The following is an 11,040-nucleotide window of genomic DNA, read 5'->3' on the forward strand; positions in this document are numbered from 1 at the left end:
TGACTGGTCCACAGTATCATAGTATTCACAGTATCCACAATAAGGAGGGAGGGAGGGAGGGAGGGAGAGAGAGAGAGAGAGAGAGAGAGAATATACATCACAGCCTACTAGCAGTGTCATTGTATATACTACAAAGCGACTTTCAGTACAGGGGAACGCCAGGGCCAAGAAGTGGGAGTGGGGGGGGAGGGGAGTGGGGGGGAGGGCATGGGGGACTTTGGGATAGCATTGGAAATGTAAATGAAGAAAATACCTAATTAAAAAAAAAAGATATATAGTATTATCGGAAGAAACGCATATAATCTCATTAGCCACAATACTTAGGTATTCTTTTTAGGATTTATTTATTTTATCTTATGTGTGTGAATGTTTTGCCCACACATGTGTAGGTGCATCACGTGTGTGCCTGGGGTCCACAGGGGTTAGAGGAGGATGTGGGGTACTCTGGACCCAGAGCTACAGAAGGTTGTGAGCCACTATGTGGATGCTGGAAAGCCAAGGTCCTCTGTAAGAGCAAGTGCTCTTTTTTTTTTTCCTTTTTTGAGACAGGGTTTTTCTGTATTGCCCTGGCTGTCCTGGAACTAACTCTGTAGGCCAGACTGGTCTTGAACTCAGAAATCAGCCTACCTCTGCCTCCCTAGTGCTGGGATTAAAGGCGTGTGCCACCACTGCCCGGCAGAGTGCTCTTAACTGCTGATCTATCTTTTCAGTCCCAGCTTTAAACAACAGCAGCAGTAGCAACAATTACCCATTATATAGAACTAGCAGAAGGAACACCTATGATCTCTTCCCATTCCTGGATTCCTGCCTGCCTGGCATCAATCAAACTATACTCAAATTTTCTTAAAGTGGTATAATTGCATGTAGCAAACCCAAAGAAAAGTGTGTGGGGCTATGCATACATGTGTAAACAGACTGTGTCAGCTTGACTGGCAATTATTATACATTTTGTGCTCTTAGGAAGTGGGATAATAAAAGGCAACATGCAATCCTGTCAAGAAATTAAAATTCCACCAGAACATAATACTGAACTTCTTCCCAACAAGTTTCCTTCCTAATTCTATGTATTTTTTATGACCCACTGAGTTTAATTGGGGTTGATTGCACGATCATAGGTGTGGGATTATTTACTGGAGCATGGCTCAGTTACCTGTGGCTCCACCACTGAAGCAAATGGTAACCTTTCCTCTTTAGTAACCATTATTCAGTAACTAAGGTTACTGTGCTCTCATAAGCTCCTCCCCATGACAGGATGCTGATAGGCCCCATGTTGTGAAGATTTGTGCATGCAACCACAACTACTGTGCATTCCTGATTGCAACAGCCATGTCCAACCCAGATGATAGTGTTTAAGAACATACCTCCTAATCCTGTGGCTCTTATATTCTTTCCACCACCTCTTTCCATGGAGAACATCCTTTTAAGGATTGGAACCAATTGTATTCCTGTTTGTTAAACATCATGGTGGCCCTTCTCACTGGAGGATTGTTGTCCCCTGCTCTGTGAAACTTGAAAGCAGCCATGCAAATTACTTTAGCCAGTAACATGTAGACAGAACTAATGTCTGTCACTTCTGAAGAATAGCGTCAAATACTAGCTACATGTTCATCTTTATGTTTGCCTAAAGGCAAAGGAGGTTCTAGATAGACTATTCTACAATTTCACAAAAGAAGGGGTAAAAGCACACGAAAAGGTGCTGAACGGCGTAGTAACCATACCTCAAACAAATCAAAAACCCATCAATAGGCAAATGTATGAATACATTTTAACATACTCACATTGTAGAATATTTTTAGTGAAAAGGAATAGATAATTGCCATGAATTATAGCAAAAATATTTCAAATGTCTAATCTTGAGTTTGGAAAGTCAGACAGTAACCTATATATACTGCATAATTCCATATATGAAGATATAGAATAGGCTATTGGTCTACCATGGTAGAAATCAGACTAACAGATGCTCTGGACCAATGGAGGGTTCGATTGGACAGGAGAATGAGGAGTTGTGTGTGTTCCTGGCAATGCTCCATATACTTATTGATCCGTTATTTATTATTACATAGCTATCTATGTTTATTCACAGTGTTGTGCATATAAGAGTTACATATTTTTATTAAAAGTAAAAAACAAAAAAAAGTTTTACAAATAAAACATTCCATTCTTCCATTGTGGGTCGCAAAGTATAGACCATGAACAGGCAAACAAGTCATGATTAAGTATTTGTTGACAGAAGCCCTTGAGATTTTGGAGCCATGTGTTATTACAACATGGTCCTCATTCACTGCCCCATTAGAATCACTCCCCATTAGCACATCCGATGGTCTGAAAAAAATCTTTGGTAAAGAAACCTGCTTGAAACTTTATATGCCCCAGTACAGGGGAATGCCAGGGCCAAAAAGGGGGAGTGGGTGGGTAGGGGAGTGGGGGGGGTATGGGGACTTTTGGTATAGCATTGGAAATGTAAATGAACTAAATACCTAATAAAAAATGGAAAAAAAAGAAACCTGCTTGATGCTGTCTAATCCAGTGTTTCTTAAATGCTTTTGATTATTGACTGTTCTTTCTTCAGACAACATCAGCATCATATGAAAGTACTCCCAACAAATTGCAATCTGCATAATCTTTTGCATCCTTTTCTTTTTCCTATCTCTTTCTTTTTTTGTGATGCTGGGGATTGAATCTAGGTCTCACTAGGCAAGTGTTCTACTATTAAACTATACCTCCAACCCTTCTTTGTAGAATAATTTCCAAATCTTAGCAGTTTAAGCAGATGTTACTGCACTGATAATTATGAGAACCCTTAGCCCATTGCCATTGACTTAGTCCTTTCCATCATGTATTTGGGGCTTCATAGGACATTTATCTTACAGGTATTCAGAAAAATACTCACAGTCCTTTTTGTCAATCTTCCCAGATTCCTGGTGGTCTCCAGATAGGCACCTCCTGTGATTTGCATGTGTAATATCCACTATATGCCCATTTATTGGTGTTATTTTGGAAGGTTGTTGAACCTTTAAGACATGGAGCTTCATTAGAGGAAGTGAGTCACTGGGGATGGGCCTTGAGGCTTGATAGCTTAGCCTCATTTCCTGTCCTCTGTCTATTTCCTGACCTCTGAGCCAATGTGACTATCCACTTCCTATTCCTGCCCTCTATACCATGATGGACCGTACTCCCTCAAACTATGAGCACAAATAAATCCTTTTCCTCTTAATTTTTTTGGGGGGTCAGGTATTTGGTCACAGTTAGAAGTAACTAGTCCATTACCTTCCCCTGATATATGAAGTATCTATCGCTTTCCATTACTGGCCATTCTAAGACCTCATGGGACCAATGCTATGTGGTGGTCTGTGATAAGACTAGGTTAAGAATGCAAAACACCCTGCCAGTCTCAGTATGCCAGAGAGTGCTTGATGGTGCTCCTTCAGCCTGAGGCACTGACCACCATCTTTTCAGTGTTTTGGAACCTTCATCAGAGCAGACACAGGGCAGTTAGAAGTCTCCAATCCCCCTTCTCACCAGGCATCTTCTCTTTTTGCCTCCAAATAAAAATTAACAAGAATCAATTCCAGAAAAGCAGGCCTGCTAGTGCCAGTGGTTCTGCCAACTGACTGACTGCTAGTTTAAACGATGCCAACTTGGACACTTTACTTTCTCCACAACCACACAGCAGTTTCAGGATGCAGAGATGGGGAAGTTCAGAGCCACAATTCTGGTGTCATAGGGCACTGAAAAAAAATCTCAGAGTTGATGATCATTCCCATACTTAATTCAAGGATACTGAGTCACTGGGGTGAAGAGGTAGCCAATATCTTTAGGTTGGAGTCTAGATTAAGTTAAGTCTTTCTCTTTTTAATCATTTTATTATTTGTTAATCATAAGAATACATGAATATAATAAATTGTAGTCATATGCATCCCTCTACATACCATCCTCACCCACACCAATATCACTAAGTCCCCATCCCATTTCCATGTTTTTGTTTTGTTTGTGTTTTTAGAGTTAAGGTCTCTCAGTTTTTGTTTTTAATTTGTGGTACAATATTTAAATATCCAGTCCCACCTACAAGGGATTCTTTGGGAAATTTCCCACCACTGAAGTCATGTTCGGATGCTTAGCCTCAGTCCCACTGAGCCCTTGTGGGAAAGAAAAACTTCAGTGGTAAAGCTTATGAATGGAAAGAGAGGAAAGTAGATGGGAGAGGTGACGGAAGGAATGAGGGAGTAATAACTCTGATTCTGAAAATAGCTTCCAATTTAAAATTCAACTGGAAATAAGACCTGGAAGCAAAAATCAGAAAAACAGGGTATGAACTATATGTAATATATGTAGCTCACTCGTAGAGCACGTGCTTGGCAGCGTGAAGTGGAGCATTGAGTTCCATCCCAGCACAAGACAGAGATACAGACACACACACAGAGGGAGAGAGAGACAGAGACAGAGATAGAGACAGAGATAGACACACACACACACACACACACACACACAGAGAGAGAGAGAGAGAAAGAGAGAGAGAGAGAGAGAGAGGAGAGGCACTGGGGAGTGCCTGCTTTACAAACATGAGGACCTGAGATCAGGTCTTCAGCACTCATGTGAAAGCTAGGTGTGATGATGCATATCTATATCCTCAGTAATGGTATAGGGGAGTTGAGAGACAGATAATCCCCTGGAGCCCATTGACTATCCAGACTAGCTGAATGGATGAGCACCAGATTTATTGCTATCAAAGAGCCTATTTCAAAAAAAAGGAAAAAAAAAAGGTGGAGCACAATTGAAGAAGACACACTATGTTGACTCTCTCTCTCAAACACACGCATACATACACAGCTATGTACACACAACCAACATATAAGTATACTGGGGCAATTTGAGCATCAAAATAAGGAAACAGAATGAATTAAATCAACCAATACAGGTCCTTTTAAATATAATTTCTCTTCTGAATATAATTAGCTAAAATTTTAAAGAAGTATTTTTCAAAGTTCTTTCATATTTAATTGTAACACTTGGGTCCTATGCAAAGGATAAGGAATGTAATAATTTAACTTAATGGTTTCAACTAGCAATGCTGCCAAGTAAAACTGGGGAGCCACATTTTGTCTAAAACAGGTGAATTCTGTAATTATTTGATTATAATTTTTGATCTGTATTCAAAAATCCCTTCCCCATGACTCACTTGAGAGAACTTGGCTGAAATCATCAAGGATAACAAACTGTTTGTGTGGGCATGATTCTTAAACAAATGAAAATAGCTTTCCCTGACGAAGCATTGCCTTTATGGCAGTTCATGGTTTCTCACCGTCCCTTGTCTCTCATAACCTTTCTTCTCTGCCTTGGTTAATAGTTGATTCTGCTGGTGCCTGGTACTGAGACTTCTTAGAGAAGGCAGGTACTTCCTCCTTCTGTCGACTCCTTCCTGTGAAGGGTGGCTTCCCTGCAACAGACTTCTGGCTGAGTTGCCTTAAATTCCTCCTTGAAACTTCTATGAAACAACTCCATCTTCAGCTTCTGTTGTTCTTCATACCCAGGTGAATGGCTGTTTTAGAAGGCATAAAAGCCAGAGAACCAAAATGTGTTGTTTTGTTCCCTCCTACCAAGCATACTTTCATCCAAATGGCATGCAATTGGCCTCAGGCCTGCATCTGACTGTAGTTGGGCACCCACAAACACATTGAGCCAACCCATTTGCCTGCTGTGGAGCATCACTTTCAGTTAAGTCAAACAGTAACCTGCTGATGGAATAGAAAATGAAAAACTGGGAAGAATGCCAGAAATAGTGAAAACTTTGCTACAGTAATCATTTCTCTAAAGTTTCTGTTATTTGAAGATCTGTCTCTAGATCCTATGTGCATGTTTTTGTGTACATCAACCCGGATATGTATGCATATATATATATATATATATATATATATATATATACATATATATATATGTATATATATAATACAATACAATACAATACACATATATATAATACATATATATATATGAATGATACACATATCTTTTAACTATTTCTAGGAATGGGGCTAATAAGCAAAGGCACCCCAATAAAATGAATACATGTAGTGCTGCAATCCTTGAATCTAATAACATTTTTACAAGGATGATCTAAGGGCATTTTGTTAGTTTGAAAAGTAAGGACGTGTTCAAAAATTAAGGGCATCTGATCTGCCAGGAACTACTTTAAAAGGGGCTCCTGTGGATAAAATCTGGAACAATCTGAGCATCAAAATATGGAAGCCGAATAACGAATAATAAACTACTGGATAAACTTAAGGATTTGTGAGTTCATACTGATCAAATTGATAGATGATAGATGGTAGACAGACAGATGATTAAATGGGACAGAGGAGAAAGCTTCTACTTATAATTGAATATCAAGAACCTCCTCTAGCAAATGCTCCCCTTTGCATCTCCTTCAGTCAGCATTATATTAGAGTTCTATCTTGCTTCTCATAGTTATAGATTATTCATCCTCCCTGCTGCATAGTGTTATCAACATAATAAGATTGATTTATTTATTTTTCTGTGGATGAACATTTGGGTAATATCCAGCTTGATGTTGTTATGAGTAGTGCTACAATAAACCTTCAAGTTCATCGACATGTGTATCCATTTCTGGTGTGTAGATGCCCAGGAATTACTAGGTTACCCAGTAGGCATGTTTAGCTTTACTAGATATTGCCAAACAATAGGTTTGAAGCTGTACCAGTTTACATTCCCACCAAAAGTGATGGAAGTGCCCGTAGTTCCACATTATCGCCTAAATCTCACCTGAATAGGGCTCTCCCTACTGATGGATATGATATTTTCTATGGTTCAAAGTACAGATTCTGCTTGGGTTGAAAGCTCCATTTCAAGCTTTATTGTGTAACATGCATTTAACATTGAATTTATCACTTAAATGCTCTGTGCTTTATTTTTTTTAATTCTTCTCTCATACAATACATCCTGATGGCAGCCTCCTCTCCCACCACTTCTCCCAGTCCTTCCCCTCTAACCTCCTCTCTCCTCAAGATCCACTGCTCCTCCATTTTCCTTCAGAACAGAGCAGACCTCCCAGTGATGTCAACTGAACACAGCAAAACAAGATGCAGTAAGATGAGGCACATATCAAGGCAGGATGAGGCAACCCAGGGTCCCAAGAGCAAGCAAAACAATCAGAGACAGCCTAGACTGACACTCTTAGGAGTCCCAGGAGAAGACCAAGCCACACAACCATAACATACCTACAGAGGATCTAGCTCAGACCCATGCAGGATCTCTGGCTGTCCCTTCAGTCTTTGTGAGTCTGTATGAGATCTGCTTAGTTGATTGTGTGAGCTGTGTTCTCCTGTGTGTCCTCTACTTCTCTGGCTGCTATAATCCTTCCTCTCAGTCTTCAGCAGAATTCCCTGAGCTCTGCTTAATGTTTGGCTGTGGGTCTCTGTATATACTCTCATCAGCTGTTGGATGACACTTCTCAGTGAGGATTGGGCTAGGCACTGATCTATGTGAATAGCAGAATATCATTAGGAATCATTTTATTGATTTGTTTTGGGGGGGGGGTCAGCCATATTTGGTTCTACCCTAGGTCTCTGAGTTATCTAGCTTCTGGTTCCTCACCATCCAGTCCTCAAGTTAGATCAGTCATTGGTTGGCCACCACCACAAGTTGTGAGCTGTAAAGTGAGACAGCAATTATTCGCTTAAGGATTAAATGAATTGATGCACTAAGAGTGGTGTTGGACTTATAGAAGACATTTCATAAAATTTACGTCATTTCTACTCAATTTTCTTGAGATTATTTGCCACTAGTATTGTTGATTAACTGAGAGCAGAGCACATTGCATGAAAGATATGGAGCTTCCATACCATCCAAGGAGGTAATTAGGTAGCTGTCACAATGCTGTCTGTCTAAGTTCCATTGCCAGATGTCTGTTTGTGTAAATCAATGCCAATTATTAGAAATTTGAATGTGTAAATTAAACCAGAATGCCAGTACTCCAAAACACTTGGAGGTAAGGACCATGTATAAAAGCAGATTTTAATTTCTACTTGATTTTTTTCTTTGTTAGTGAAGCCAGTGGTCTGTTCATAAGCTAACATAAGAGGTCCCTTACAAATGACTCAGTTTTTCACAGTTTAGCCCTTGGCAAACCCTGCATAGGGAACCGACATAAGTTTGGATTTCAGAACATAAATGTGGACTCAGCAAAGAAGCCAATGGAAGAAAGGGATTTGGCAAAGAAGGAGTAATCATAGCAGAGTCTATGGAAGAAGTTCAAAGCCACACAAGGTGGAGTCACACCCCATTGCCAGGTGTGGGTTGTTAAGTGAAACTGGGTTTTAATACTAAATGTTATCAAATCCAAGACTTGTATCTCATCTTCTAGTTTAGTGCAAGCCAACCTTGTTAGAGTTACCTTTATTTTGGGTGGGGGTCAGAGTTTCTCTGTGTAGCTGTGGCTGTCTTGGAACTCACTCTGTAGACCAGGCTTGCATCAAATTTAAAATTCTGCCTGCCTCTGCCTCCCAGGTGCTGGGATTAAAAGCATGAGCCACCACATCTGGCTAACCTGGGGACTTTGAAAACACCAGGTGCCCAGCATTACACCCTGAAATTCTTAATCACTTTGACCACAGGGCCATAGTGTTTCTTTCCCCTGAGCTCACTGTGTGATCTACTGTGAAGGGTTGAAAGTTAGCATTCCTTCTGAGTGTGACAGCTACAGTATTGATGGTGCTACTCAGTGAGGGGAGAGGAATGAGGTCTTTACCTACTTTGATCAAGGGATCATCCAAACACTGGCTCGACTTGTTTTTATCTGGTACATTTTCTCTTATACCTATAACCACAAACTATTCCAGTCTATTTCAAGCCTTCCTGTGGTTTCCACAGTAAAATACTTTCCAAGCAGAGGGCTTTACCATTGCAACTCTCATGGGCCATGACTCAATCTAGAGTAGAACTAAATAGGACTAAGTGCCCCAATGATATACATGCCTTGAACTATAAAACCCTTCATAAAAAAATCAGGTTGTTTTTTTATGAGGGGTTGTTCTTGCTGTAATCTGGAATGCAAAGTGCAGGAAGTTCAGAAAAGCCATGGAATAATTACCATATGTGAACATGAGCATATGTAAATTTGAATTTAAGACACCAAGTCATTCCTCTGAGGATCTAACAACAGCGTGATTTGAGGGGAACTAGACAGTGGCTGGAGCATACCATTAGCATCTCACATCAAGCTATAGAGCCACTTCTCCAGAAACAGTTTTTAAACCCACTATGACCTAGGGGTGTTTGATGAAATGAAGATTCTCAGAGAGATTTCAGATTCATAATCTCTAGGGTCTAAGAAGCTCCATTTTTAAAAATGGCATCGGGGTTTCTGTACAACATCAAACACATAGAGACATTCTATACATCTTTGATTCTAAATTTTCAATATGGAAAAACATGAAGTTTTCATAATGAAAGTTATGAAATATCACTCACTGGTAAATACAACTAGAGGCTTATTTTTCTTACTATTAATGATGAACTTTTAAAAAAAAGTTAAAAATGTAATGTAAGATCCAGGTAGTACGAGTAATGAAATTTTTAGAAATGTGATAACCAGCCTGCACTTTTTAGCAGTTGGTTGGCTGTCCAGCCTTTGGAAACAGGTTCTCATGCAGTCTATCTACGTTGGTCTCAAAGTCACTATGTAGCCATAGCCCTTGATCCTCCTGCTTCTACCTCCCAAGTGCTGGAATCACAGGCGTTTTCGGTGCACAGACTGCCTACTACTAAAGTAGCTTAACTATATAAGTTAGAATTCTTCATTTAATGTTTTAAGTACATTTTGATAATTTAGGGGCAGGGGATAATGGAAAGCATCTAGTTCTTCAAACTTGTGGCAATCATCCTGCCCCAGCCTCCTGAGTGCCAGTAAAAGTGATATATATTTTTTTTGTTTTTGTTTTTTGAGACAGGGTTTCTCTGTGTAGCCGTGGCTGTCCTGGAACTCACTTTGTAGACCAGGCTGGCCTCGAACTCAGAAATCCATCTGCCTGTGCCTCCCAAGTGCTGGGATTAAAGGCGTGTGCCACCACGCCCGGCTACAAGGATGGTTTTTGAACCTTGACATACATAGAAAACAAGCAACAGGGAGCCGATCCACATACTTCCTTTTCCTTCAGCCACCATAGTCCACCTCCTGTTCATTATGTTAAGGTCCATAGCTTCCTGTGTCCGAGTGCAGAAGATCCTGAAAATGTCGGAACATGAAGATGCAGAACAGTGTGGAGACATTTGTTTCTTGAATTAGGTATATTACCCGGATAACTTTTTAAAATTTCATCGCCATTGTCTTGGTTTTTATCTAATTAGCAAGTATGAGTTATTTTAAAATGGTGGCAACCATTGCTTGGTGAGAGAAAATTCTAGAAGAGATATCCACAAAGAGAATTTTCAACACCATGATGGTTGAAGGCTAGCTGAAGGCCAGCAGGAAAGGTAACCGTACTGCTTGAGCATTGAGGCTTTTGAAGGCTTAAGCTTGGGATGTTTTTCATTCTCTTTTTAATGACAAGTGAGGTTTTTTTAAGAGGCAAGGAAAAAATAATATTATCTCCAAAGTGATTTCAAGGGAAAAACAGATTTTCCTGTAAAAATTGCCAACTCTTCCCTGAGTAACGGGGCTGAAATGTCATTTGTTTCAATTTCAAAGTTTTTCTGAACTATTTTCCCTTAACACATCTTCCAGCATTTTTTCAGTGAGCTCAGGGGAAAGCCCTGGGGTTGAAGCCAACATTCATTTCTTGGTTCACAAACAGATTCGAATGGCAAAATTTGAACATGTGGGAATCTAATTGCATCTGATTCTATTTTCTTCTGGTAGCTCTTAATACTATAATAATAACTTGAGCATAGGTGAAGTAATATTGAAACACCCAGACAGGTGTCCAACTCTACTTACCCTGTGAACACTATGGAAAACCGTTTCTAAGAGCACCGTGGAAGCTCATTCTCGTATACTCATGTGCATAGGATAATAAAGAGCAATAAATG

Source organism: Mus musculus, chromosome X (genome assembly GCF_000001635.26).
Source record: "Mus musculus strain C57BL/6J chromosome X, GRCm38.p6 C57BL/6J".
In the NCBI taxonomy this organism is placed as follows: domain Eukaryota; kingdom Metazoa; phylum Chordata; class Mammalia; order Rodentia; family Muridae; genus Mus; species Mus musculus.